The 14,021-nt window shown below is 37.3% G+C and overlaps 1 protein-coding gene across 2 annotated transcripts in view; it reads right to left on the reverse strand.

The window, feature by feature from the left end:
* The window catches only part of CNTNAP4 (contactin associated protein family member 4), a 438,417-nt gene that overhangs the window by 260,856 nt on the left and 163,540 nt on the right, over positions 1–14,021 (reverse strand). The gene's annotated exons all lie outside the window — the stretch shown is intronic.

The following is a 14,021-nucleotide window of genomic DNA, read 5'->3' on the forward strand; positions in this document are numbered from 1 at the left end:
TGGGACAGTGGTCCGGCTGGGGTCGGGCCTACTCTGCAGCCGGCGGGATGGAATGTCTGTCTCTGGCGGCAGTCTGTCCCTCACTGAGCTGCGAGGCCTGCCTTTTATATCTCCTGCCCCGGTGGAAGCTCCACCCCTCTGTTGTCAGATTGGCTGGTTGGGTGGACCTATCCCTGTCCTGCGTCCTGGTTGCCGGGCAGACTGGACCGCTGGCCCTTTCACTGTCCGCTCTGAGTATTGTGGCCCTTCCTCAGGCCCAGACTCTGAGGAAGGCCATTACACCTTCCTACAGGCTGTATACACCAAAATTGTCAAACTCCTTTGATGGAGAGTGACAAATTAACCTAAAAAATTATGTACTACCCCAACTCCACAGCAGAGGCCCGTTAGATATCAATGGAAGGTTTGCACCGAGATAAAATGATCAACAATGAAAAAGTTAACACAGATTTTTGAAGTGCCATCACTAGGTTATAAAATTAACACACTGCAACCTCAAGATATGAATGGGGGAGGGAGAGACCCCACTTCTAGAGCCACTATTTCAGAATACCTGCAGACTCAGGCAGACATATCTGATTACATCCACTTCATCATCATCATCATCATCATCAGAGCTAGAAAACTATCTGACGTTGTGTCAATTTTGATTTTCATTACTTGGGTTTTTAAGCAGTTCATGTACCTAGCGAAGATACATTTTATAAATTTAACAAATGCATTCATAAATATTTAATAACTCAACTGATATATTTTACCAGAGGCATATTTTTATAACTAAATCCCTCTTAATGAAATAATTACATTCCTATCAAGGTTAAAAATATATGTAGCCTTTTTGTGCATCTGAGTCCGACTCCTGATTGATTAGATGCATTGGCTGAGCAAGGACAAAAAGAAAAAAAAACAAACAAAAACAAACTGGTTGTTTAACATGAAACTGATGTTTCATTGTCTCATTCCCATTGGTCAATGAGAATCTGAAGCTCAGATAAATAATCTCCCTCTCCATTTAATAGGTCAACGTAATGTAAAAATCTAGTGGACTAGAATTACCTCCACTAAATGGCAACAGAATTGTGAAGAAAAAAGGTCCTAAAAATGCATCTCTAGTATTATGTAACAAATAAAAAAACGTCGTGAGATTGTCCAGGGAAATTTTGAACCATCATAACACTCCATGATGTAATTACTGTTAGTGGAAATAAGTATTCTTACTATCAACATTACATAGATCATAAGAGATTCTTTCTGGTTAGTATCATTAGTACACAAAATGATAATAAGTAAAATACATAGTATTAAAGAACTACTCAAAGATTATTATTGCAGTATTTGATTATCATATATCAATCCTGTTGAGTTTATACACATAAGTATAAACTGAGCTATATCATTTAATACATTTTTAAACAGGACTACTCACAGATATTAATGAGATGATTAAAGTTGGGTGCAAATGGAAATTTCCAGCCCTCCAGATATTTTTATTTGTTTTGTCCCAAATTCAGAAGAAAAGTTGAAATATTGAAACTTTATGGAACAAGTAGTTTAGAAATGAAATGTTTCTACATTCTGAATCATTTCTAGTCAGTGTGACCTTAAGCTGCATCTATCTATGGTGCAGAGGTGCTTCAGGCCCTCATTCTTCCCAGTAGGCCAAGCAGGTTCCCTGCTCGGACTACCCTTCCCATGATGCTGCAGAGTCATGTGTTTCTCAACGCACCACGCAACTCTGACAGAGGAGAGACTGCAGTGCATCACAGATGTACTCGAGTCAAAAATCCCAGCACCCGGACAAGAATGGAGGCATGATGCACCCAGACGACAACTCTCACTCAGTGTGGCACTTTAGAAAGATATAATTTAATGTAGAACCGACTCAAAATGAAATGTTTTGATTCAGTTTACAAATTGAAATTTAAATTCAGATCAAACTGACCCAATATTAAATATTTCTTTTTTGCTTTTATTTTATTTATTTTATTTTATTTTATTTTTTGGGGGGGGGGGGGGGGGGGGGGATGAAAAAAATGTGTTGGCAAAATCAAAAATTTCCCAGCCAGCTCTAGAGATGATCTACATTAAAAAAAAACAAACAAAAAACAAAACAGTAAAAGGTAGCCCACTGACTTCACTGAGAATACTTTGGTGTGAGGTGAGCAGAATTTAGTCCCAAAAGGTTACAGGTTACAATATTGAGAAAAAAAAGAAGAAAAAATAGTAAAAAGCTGATCCCAGAAGAGATGACTGATCAGCTCAATACTAAAAATATTTAATTTATGAATGATTTCAGGACAACTACCTGAACTCTATTATAACCCATATTGTTTTCATCCATCATTCATTCATTTCAGGTGATTATTTTAAAGTATTTATTTTTGCAAGTCCAACATCAGTTTTCATAGGAAACTGAATGGAAGAAGCAGCTGGAAGCCTTCATCTGAGCTGTTAGAACATTTGTAAATTTCAGCTATACCTGTCAGCTGAGCTGGAAGGGCAGTTTTTCAATATCAAGCCATGAGCTCCCAAAGTCCACATACCAATTTACAGCACAATTCACCTATGAGGCCAAATTCTTCCTTCTGTTACCTGAATGCAGCCCCATTAAGATTAATACTGTAATGATGGCTTATCCTGTATATATTTAGTCAGTTGTCTTCGGTATACTTTGACATGGAGTAGTATAGAATACTACATAATGTTACACAAGCAGCATCTACAGTACAATTGTAGAAAAAGATGTATGACAAAGAAACGTGACTCTGTCATAGCCCAAAAACTGAACTGAACGTACATCCCTAAGATATTCAGAGACGTAAATGAGGGCATAATTTGTCCCCTAGTAACACAACTTTCTACTTCCTAGGCATTAAAAACAAAGTCTGAATAATTGGTTTTATATGGCAAATTTCACAGGCAATGGGGACTGGTTGTTCCACACCCCATATATGGAATTCTAGATTGACATAAGCACAGAACCAGTAGTTCCCATTTCAGATCTCTGGTCTCATTCACATCAATTATTAAGACCCAGCAGCAAGCTGCCACTCTTCTCCCCATGGAACGTTCATTGACTTATGCTCTTTCTGTGTCCTCCCTTTTCAAAGGGGTTAAAATAGTTTTGATGGCCTTTTTGTGAGCCCTCACGTTTGGGAGAATTTCACCCTTTGGAAAGAGTCTTATTTCATTTGACTGAAAAGAAAAGAGGTCTGTCTATCATAAACTGTGTGCTTATATGGTAAATCACTTATTCATAATCTTACCATGAGGGCTGTTTGTTATTATAAGAGATACAGCAATAAAAATAATATATTATAATAATGGAGGGACTTAACGGCAGTTGTGTGCTTAGTTCCCTGTGCACTGAACTGAATGCATATCCATGCAAATTTATTCATGCACTTTTTAAATAGTAAATAAAAATTTGAATGTGTTTTCAACAACAAAACATTCTTAAAACTGCTAGCAGTGAGTCCAGTCAAATTCAGTTCAAATGGTGTAACTTTTTTTAGCAATTTTTTTAACTTTTAGCTTTTCTTCACTTTGAATGTTTTTTTTAAACTTTGCAACTTTTATTTTAATGTAAGAAACAAGGCTGCTTGTCTTCAGTATCAAAGCATTATACAACAAATGAAAGGGGAAAATATGCCAGGATAGTGTTGTCTTTGGGAATTAATGTTAAATATTGCTCAAGTTTTAATTTTATTCACTGGTAATTTTTTTCTAGTTTTATTCAATGAGGTACTATAGACTCAGAGTTTAAGGTCAGAAGGGACCATCGTGATTATCTGGTCTGACCTCCTGCACATTGCAGGCCACAGAACCTCACCCACCCAATCCTATAATAGATCCCCAACTTCTGGCTGAGTTTCTGAAGTCCTCAAATCATAACTTAAAAGACTTCAAGTTACAGATAATCCACCATTTACACTAGTTTAAATCTGTAAGTGACCCCTGCGCCAGGCTGCAGAGGAAGGTGAAAACCCCCAGAGTCTCTGCCAATGTGACCTGGGGGAAAATTCCTACCCCACCCCAAATATGGTGATCAGTTAGACGCTGAACAAGTGGACAAGAACCCTCCCCCCACAGCCAGATGCCTGGGAAAGAATTCTCTGTAGTAACTCAGATCCCTCCCCATCTAGTGCCCCATCACTGGCCATTGGAGATATTTGCTCCTAGCAGTCGGAGATTGGCTACGTTCCATTGTAGGCAATCTCATCCTACCATCTGCTCCATACACTTATCAAGATTAGTTTTGAAGCCAACTAGGTTTTTTGCCCCCACTGCTCCCCTTGGAAGGCAGTTCCAGAACTTCACTTCTCTGATGGTTAGAAACCTGTGTGTAATTTCAGGCTTAAATTTCTTGATGGCCAGTTTATATCCATTTGTTCTTGTGTCCACATTGGTGCTTAACTTAATTCCTCTCCCTCTCCGGTATTTATTCCTCTGATGTATATATAGAGAGCACTCATATCTCCCCTCAGCCTTCTTTTGGTTAGGCTAAGCAAGTCTAATTTTTTAAGTCTCCTCTAATAAGGAAGGTCTTCCATTCCTCAGATCATCCTAGTAACCCTTCTCTGCACCTGATGCAGTTTGCATTCATCTTTCTTAAACATGGGAGACCAGAATTGCACACAGTATTCCAGACAAGGTGTCACCAGTGCCTCCTACGATGGTACTAATATTTTTCTGTCTCTATTGGAAATACCTCACCTGACGCATCCTAGGACTGCCTTAGCTCTTTCACATCTGCATCACATTGGCGACTTGGTCATCCTGTGATCAGTCAATACACCCGGGTCTTTCTCCTCCTCTGTCGCTTCCAACTGATACATCCCTAGCTTATAGCAAAAATTCTTGTAGTACAGGACGTTGCACTTTGCACTATTAAATGTCATCCCACTGCTATTAAATTACAGTATTTGTATTGTTGTTTAATGTAACTGTTAGCTAAAAGTTGTTAAAATTTACATAAGAGTACCTTATATATTGGGAATGAGCCAAAGTAATTCCCATGAAAATAATCATTCAATTTAACTCATGTTTATTCAAAAGTATAGGCCATTACTGATATAATGCAGGAAAATGCTTTCATTTTTGAAAGTTTATATTGGGGAAAAATGCAAAATTAGATTGCTCCAAGCTAAAGCTGTGTTTTCGCAGTAAAATAATATATATATTAAAAGAACAACCTAACTACGGCTTGTAATTTTTTTACATATATAAGCTTTTGGCTTTGAATTGGAAACCTGATGAGATTTTATATGCAAAATTACATGTAATGGTTTGGAGCTGAATTAGTTTAAGTTAACACCTTACACAGTATAGTACATAACAAAAAGCAATCAGGTTTCAGTCAAACTCTATCCAGGAACTCAGAGACAAGGGGAGTTCTCAATCCCTACAAAACTATGAACATCATATATTACATGACTGAGAGGTTCATTTTTGACAAAACTAGTTTAGAAATCAGTTTCAAATAGACCTCTCAAACACTACAGGGCTCTAAGTTGGTTTTGTGGATGGGTGTCCTAGTTTTGATATAGTAGTTTTACAAAATTCCAAGTACCTATTGATTCACAGCAGTACTAGTATGTTACTTATTTACCTATGTTACTTATCAGAAAGACGGATAAGTAATTTGAATAAAAATCAAAATGAATCAAGTGAAACCACAATATGATATGGGACTACTCTTCTATAATACAATAAAAAAGTATGCAATTTATTATACATCAAAGTAATTTCCAGAAACAATTGGTACATTTCAAAAGCAAACATTAAACATTTATAAAGCCTCAGCACTTATTTTATGAGGTAATTTAAGAAAGAATTCTGAGCACATATTGATTTTTAAAAAATCCATGATTCACTGATCAATCATTTTTACATGTACATTGTGGTTATATTTATCAATAAGATATTTCACTTATTGTAACAGCAATTCCATTTTTCTTTAAAGTACAAGAAAGTTTATAAAATACAGATTTTCTCTGCTTTCTCTCATATATAATTTTAGCCTTAAACTTTAAAGAGTATATTTTATACTCTCTCTCAAAATATGTTTTTTAATAAAACCTGTATTATCTAGACATCTCACAGGACCTGCAAAAAAAGTTGAAATAAACTACACAATCGATAAACCTTATTTAAAAGGCATTTTATAATACCTATAAAATCATCATGTGGCATTTGTACTTAAAGGGGACTGACATAATTCAAGTACATTGTGCTTACATGGGCCAGATCCTACTCTGCACATTTACAGAGAACATGCACGGAAGTAAGTTTTCTTATAAACAACAAATACATATATTTGTTTCAAATTGCAGAATTATCCTGGTAAATGCATAGCACACTGAAAAACACAACTGTATCATGGTAGCCATTATCCCTGTATCATCCTGCTCCTCAACTGCCACATACTGCAGCCAAGGAGAGCCACGCCTGACAATGAACTGGAGGATGGGGTAAGGATAATTGCCAGATACTGGGGTCCATCCACATCAACCCAGACATCTGGCACAAGTTAGAGGCACCTTTAGGTTGCTCTAACTGATGCTAGCGCCCCACAGCCCCCAAAGGCCATTTGGCAGCCGCGGATCACCAGGGCATGAAGAAGCCCCAGTCCCCTCACAAACCCTTTGAGCTGGAGGCTGTACGAGTAGTGCAGGAGCTGTAAAATCAGCTCTACATCATCCACTTATTCCTAAACACAGTGGGATTACTCATGGGGCCAATCAAGCCAATTTTGTAGCTGCTTTTCATGACCAGAGATATGTTATGAACAGAAACTCATCATGCTATATCTAAATGTGGGCTTGATTCAACTGCAATTGAAATCAGCAGAAAAATTCCCATTAAACTGACTGGAGTTGGATTGGGCCTATAGACTATAAACTCTTCAGGTCAGAGACCATGGGCCAGATTCTCATATTTGCTTCTGACTCCTTTGCATCACAACGAAGGCACAAAGGAGTTAGACTCTGACCACAACTGGCTAGCAGAGAGCCCTCTCCCTGTTTCAAAGTTGTGTCACAGGGTTATACAAGCAGCTTCAAGTTGCACCAGGGCTGGGGACAGTCACGATAATTAGGGAGCCTCTTTCACCACAGGCTAAAAATCCTGCTCTGTATCTTTACTTGTCTCTTTAGCTCTATGCATACTTCTGATGCTAAAATAATAATAATGAGGCAGAAAAAAAGTATCACTTGGCCTGCAAACTTTTTCTTACTTGTTATAAAGCATGAGAAGGGAAGACTCCAGCTTCCCTCTCAGATACTGGGTTATGTGTCATGGGCTGAAAGTTACATATGTCGGCTTTTTACATGTAAACCGTACATTTCGTTCACAAGTCATTAACAGCAATGGAGCCCACAAAAGGAGGTGTTATTTAGTCATTCAGAGAAGAATTGGATTTTAAAATACTGGGTAAATGTAATGAAATGTATTACTGGATCTTTAGTCGTCTGAGCTTGTATTAATGTTGTATTTGTTAGAGATCAATAACTATTTCAACTAATAAAAGTATCTGCAGGAACCAACCATACTATTATCTTGTGTTGGAATAAAATAAGAGATTTTCTGTACTATTATTTTATAATCACTGAAGAAAATGCTTTGAACTTTTTCAGCTGAACAGAAGTCAACAATATTAGAAATGCCTACTGATTAACATCAACAGTCTTGTTCAACTTTAGTTATGGCCTTATTAGTTTCCCAAAGGTTAACACACAAGAAATTATGTTTCCTCTGGATAAATATAAGTGTATGATAATAGACACACATACAACAAAGAAATTACATGTGCTGATGAAGCTAGTTCTCAAAAAACACACAGTAGAACACACAGCATTTTAATGAGAATGAAAGCTTTCAATGAACACAAAGACCTAGATATTTAAAATAGCAAATGTACAGAAGTTAAGGAGTCTGTTGCTGTGACATTCCTATACATAAGAAGGATTTTAAAGTACATCTGAGCCTGAACAGTCTCTAATTTACCTTGATCTATTATGAGTAATGCAGTGACTGCCAGGATCTGGGCATCGTTGTTTGTTTTTGTATCAGTGTACAACATTGCATCAAAGGTATACAGAAAAAATAGGAAAGAAACTTTAAAAGATTTTGCTACATTACTTATATATTGTCACACAGTTATAATGCTACCTAGTTCAACACAAACCACCATCATGCATCACATCACTAAATAATTTTAAAAAATTAATAGTGCCTTTGAGACATAAGTTATTTTGCAATTTACTGTATGTGCATGTAGGGAGATACCCTGCAGTGGTATAACTACATTTCCATAAGAAGGATGGACTGTGGAAGAAATTTCCTGTGTAATTGTGCAGACAAACCCACTCAGCTCTAACATCCTTAGCCAAATTACCATCCCTCTTATCAATATGTCAATAAAATAGTAAAACTAGATGGGAAAATAAATCTATACTACTTTCCACAGTTTTGTATATGTGGGCTGTGAGCAGGAGTCCTTAGTTGGGATTGCGGACGACAGAATTTTATTCCCCAGGCTACTACTTCAGTGTCAGGTCTGCATTACTTTCCATTAATGCTGTATACCCTTCCTCAGTGACTTCAGGAGATTTAACCATTCATTCATTGATCATGCCCCAATCTTTCTCAGTCCCACACCCAAAAATTTGCCGGACATTGATATGGAGGGAGCCAACTGCTGAATGCAGTTCCATTCTACATAGGCTCCTTAGATCTCCCTACAAACACAGACTACTCCAATTTGGAACAACACCAGTTCTGCTTTCTGCTATTGATTCTACTTTATACTATTTTGTTAACTCACTCAAAAAATTCTAGTAGACTAGAGAAGCATGATTTTCCATTACAGAAGATAATATATGATAGGGACAAATCAGCTTAAGTGTTTAAAGAAAACTATTGTTTCAACAAATACATGCAGTGTTAAAGTAAGGCCCAGTAGTCTTTAATTACTGGGATCAACATTTGTGCCTTTTCTGAAGATGTACTATATTGGTTACCCACACACGCATGCTAGAGTCAATAAGAGATCACATATTTTTGCTATCAGGTCAGCAACCTCATTCTTAAACTACTTCAGGACCATGGCAGGGAAACATCCATTTGTTCTAGTGATGTGTTGCATGGGACACGAGATACAGAAGTGTCAAAAGGAGGTGTTGAAACAAACAGACAATTTAAATGGCAACATGTCACCAGAACCAATAGTTCCAAGAAGTAATCATTTACCAGAATGTACAACAAAGCCATAATCTGGCTGCAAATGCCCAGCAGAAAATTCCTCTGTTCACTGAACTATGCTGCAGATTAGGGGGCTGTCTCAGGGGAGGGAAGGATGCGGTGTATGGAAATTACCCAGCAGCTGCTCCAAATTCTATTGTGCCAGACCGGGCCTGAGAATCAAGGAGCTGCAATGAGCCTTTTGATACTTTTCATTGATTCCTGTGCAGAGCTTTGGCATGGGACAGAATATAGCTCATGGTCTTCATCACTATAGTAACAATTTCTGCAATGATTTTGGTAAGTATATGATTAACTAATGAGGAATAAGTAGATCATCATCATTACTCAAACAGAAAATAAACAAATATCTGTTGGTACACAATACTAGAAGCAGAGAGGCTGTACTGGGACTAGTAGCTGCCTCTCAATTGCTCAGTAGTTTATGATCCCATGAATCCTAATGTCAGCCTTGTTCTACTGTAGTTCTTTACACAGCTTTGATGGTGCCATGCTACACCTCTAAGGAACAGTTTCTAAACACAAATCTAGCAGTGCCAGTGTGATTTTTAAGATACCTCATTCACAAAACCTTTCAGAGAATGAAGAGGAAGCTTCTCCATCTGGGCACTTGCTGGACAGCATAAATGAATTTCACCAATCAAATTACAGGCATACTAGTCCCACTAGAATTGTTAAAAATAATGGACTCTGGCCTAACCTGTTGTCATGCCTGCATGTACTCAGCTGAAATGAATTCACATTTTCAGAAGCTGAAACTCCTCAGTTAAGAAGAGGAATGGCTGTGTTTAACAGCATCACATTGGGGTAGCAAGGAGCGAGCAGACCGGCCATTAAGATGAAAAGTAAGCATTTAAAAAAAAATACCTAACAAAATTGTACCTTAGAAGTAGGAAAAGCAGTATGGGGCTATGGTTGTTTTCAAACTGTAAAACTCTGCTTATACTTCTGTATGTAACTGACCCTTGCTATGATACCCCAATTGTACATTTAGTTATTGTGGATAAAGAACCAAAAGCAAAGGCAAAATGGGGGAAACATGTGCTTTGTGATCCACAAAAGAGCTATCTTTTCCTCACTGCAGCTCTGTTACATAACTTGCACTCAGTCACTGTGCACAACCACTCATTGACATAAACAGAAGTTCCATTTACATACTGAGCACAGAACAGAGATCTGCATTATAGACAGGAGAACTGCAGTGTGAATCTGAGAACATGAATATAGTACGTACAAACATGCCAAATCTAGGGGTGTTGTTTTTGTTTTTAAACAAAATGCTGATTACTCACAAACATATCTAGAACCAAGTTTTCAAATCCCAGCTTCTAATTCAGCCTGCAAAAATCACCTGTATACCTAGTTTGGGTTCATTATAGTTCAGGTGTTCAAATCCTATGGGTCAGACCCCAAAACAACCTTATGAGTCCAGTTTAAAATCAGATTATTTTTTTAAAACCTTTTTATTTGGACCCTCATTTCTGAGCCTGTAGGGTGTATTCACTTCTCTACTTTCTCTACAATCGTAAGGACTGGAAGCTTACTTTTTTAAAATGAAAGCTGAGATTCTTAAGCAATCGTTTGAAAATTAGGGCTTTGAAGAAAACACCAAATCATCATAAGACTCATGATTGAATCATGAGAGTTGGCAACACTGCACTGAGAGTGGCATTTGCATGCACAACACCCTTTGCATTTCAGTCTATTTACCTGTATAAAAAAATGGTGCTGCAAAATAGGCCATCAGGTTGAAGTTACTTAAAAAAATGGCTCTTTATATATTTTAAGTTCACCATTGGTCACTTCTTAAAATTTGACAGCACTCATATTTGAATGCTTTCAAGTAATCACAGAAATCCCAAGTGAATAACTATGATGGAAGGATCTTTCTCCAAGCATTCAGTACAATGGGTAGGACACTCCAGATTTCTTAGGATCAAAACCACCTTACACAGTACAATAGCCAAGGCAGTTCATCAGCAGTCAAACCACGTGTCAGAGCCAGAGACAATTCCAACTGTTGGAGAACATGCCAGGAAAACATTGCTGCTACAGGAAAATTACACAGTCTGGCATTTGGGTTTGTGATTTATATCAGAGGACTGGGGGAAGGGTTATAAAATATACTGTCTAAATAACTCAGAGCCCTAGTTCTTCAAAACTTGCTTTTGATTAATCATGTAATGTTTTTTCTTCCTTAACACCATAAGACATTCTGCACTTGATTAAAAAAACAAAAACACAAAACCCATACATTTCTAAGCAGCAGAACCAATAGCAAAAACACTCAAGGGAGATAAAAATGTGAATACATTATTTGAAATGAATTATATATATATTTAAATGTTATTTCTTAGCAAACAGATTGATTTAAGTTTTGATCAAGCCTAATACTGCTTCCCACATTTCATATCTGCATCCAAAACTCTGAGAACAACATTTTATATTAAGAGCTAAAATATTCTTAAAAGTTAATATATTAACAATAAGAAATCACCTACTCTTTAGGGAGGGAAATTAGGGCTGAAGTAATCATCATCCATCTCTGATGTAAGGCAGGTCTGATTAATGTCTGGGTTTCCCCTCATTTAAATTCCCCCCTCCCACCCAAAATATTTGAATAAGTGGGAACACTTGACTTAATGTTGCATTTTCAATATTGAGTTATTGAGGGGAATAATGAACTCTTCCAAAATCTGCTAGAAGTATTCCTCCATGGTCAATTGGGCAGGAAAAAAAACCCCACACACAGACATGCTAACCAACCATCTCTCACACCACACATTCAGTGACTGCTACTTTCTGATAAATTATTTGCTCAATCATGTGGAATTCCTTTTGAATGAGTTACTGAAAGGAAAGCTCTTTTATAATTGGCTGGATTTGAGAGAAATTCTCATGAGCTTCCTTAAAGTGATTGAAGAGGATTTAAAAAGTCCTTCTTATGCTTATCAGCACCTTAGCTAGTAGGTGTTTGTCCATAAAGAAGGCTTCCAAATGAAGTCAGTAAGATTACAGTCCAAAACAGGTGACAGAGAGAGAAGAATTATTCCCATTGTTTTAAAGTGTGTTTTGATTTCTTGACTGATTTTCTTCTGAGTCTAAGGTTAAGCTTTTGTTCGGACCTCAAGGAACAGCACATTTCCTCTTCATACCTATGTCCTCCTCCTCCTCCAGTATATGCAATGGAGTCTGATTTGACTTTTCATTTGAATCACAATCAGGAGAAACTCAAATTCTCAGACTGGAAGAAATACAACTTTCAGGATGGAGTAAATGGTGATTCAGATATTAGTTTTCATGTACTTTTACTGTCTGCCTATTTAAGAGTATAAACCAGAATTTTTTTTTTTTTTAGAACTGCAGTTGTGAAACATGCTGAGCACCTGCTGTGAGAGACTGAGAACTTTTCACCATGCCCATGTTTGCTAAAGAGTCTCAAAGAAGTGATCACCATCTAATAGGACTCTGCTTTGAAAAGGTGCAACATGTACTTTCCTTTACACAAGATCTGATCTGCCAGCTGTAATGGTGGTGGGGGGGGAGGGGAATGGATCTGTAGGCCTGCCTTCATCATCCCTAGGTCCCTTCAGGGCTGCTCATAGCTTCAAGTATTGTTCTAGCAGCAGGAGCCCCAAGGCAGAAGGACACCACCCAATTCCTGATGCTAGCAGCTTTAAGGGGCAGTGATGTAGGAACCACTACGCTTTCTCCATGACACTGGAATCCTCCAGGGGCCAGAACTGCTAGGTTTCAGTTTGCTTTGGACCAGGAACTTGGAGCAAATTATATTTATCCAAGTGAGATTTGGAATCTCAAAATTGATTTATATTATGCTGGTAAACAATACATTATAGTTCTCTAAGTGCAGACACAATAGACCGTAACATCTCTGCTAACGGCACATAAAAGCACAGATGTGAAAAGTCATACATCTTTTAAAAAAAAAAAAAAAGAAATCTGTTGGTTAACTATTTACTGGAATATTTGTGACACATAGCTCAAAAGGAATCATTGCAGTCTTTCATATAAATGACCCATATAATCTGCATTCCTTATATACAGTGCGTCATTATGATTTGTCATTCTAATAATATACTGATGATAGAAAGGTATGATTAAAAGATCTCTCAGTGAACTATCTATAATACTCTGATGTGCATTGAACTTTGGTATAGTTTGATGAAACTCAACGTACATTTTCAGCACCTAAGGCAATATCTTAGAAATGTATCCACTAAGATCATTTCATTTTCTCACCAAGTATATTACATTCAAAAATATATATTTCACTACAGGTGAAAGTTGCATCAGGAAATTCTATTAAGGTTTTCCAATCGTCCTTAGCTAGACTATCACAGTGGTAGAATACCTCACATCCAAGAAATGTAAAAAACTAAAACAGACTCTCACCAAACAGAATCCGGGACAAAAGTAGAGTTGGAAACCGGGAGAGAAAAAAAGCACAGTCCAGTCCCAGACAGGAGTGATTCTGCAGACAGTAATACACAGGAGGCTAAAACAGATACACTTTCTAAAGGATGAAAGGGTGCAAGAAATATTTCCTCAAGTTAATAGACATGACATAAGACTTTACCTAAAAGTGATAAGGATGAACAGTAGCTAATTCTTGCAGAAAGGAAAGGTACAGCAGCACTATGCAATAAAGATCTGAGTTTGAAATCCCATATATGATAGAGTGAAAAACCTTAAGGAATAATTATGGTGACTTTATAAACAGGATGAACTTTTGTGGT

The sequence above is a fragment of the Emydura macquarii genome, unplaced genomic scaffold, assembly GCF_026122565.2.
Source record: "Emydura macquarii macquarii isolate MOO-44397 ecotype Brisbane River unplaced genomic scaffold, CSIRO-AGI_Emac_v2 contig_2897, whole genome shotgun sequence".
In the NCBI taxonomy this organism is placed as follows: domain Eukaryota; kingdom Metazoa; phylum Chordata; order Testudines; family Chelidae; genus Emydura; species Emydura macquarii.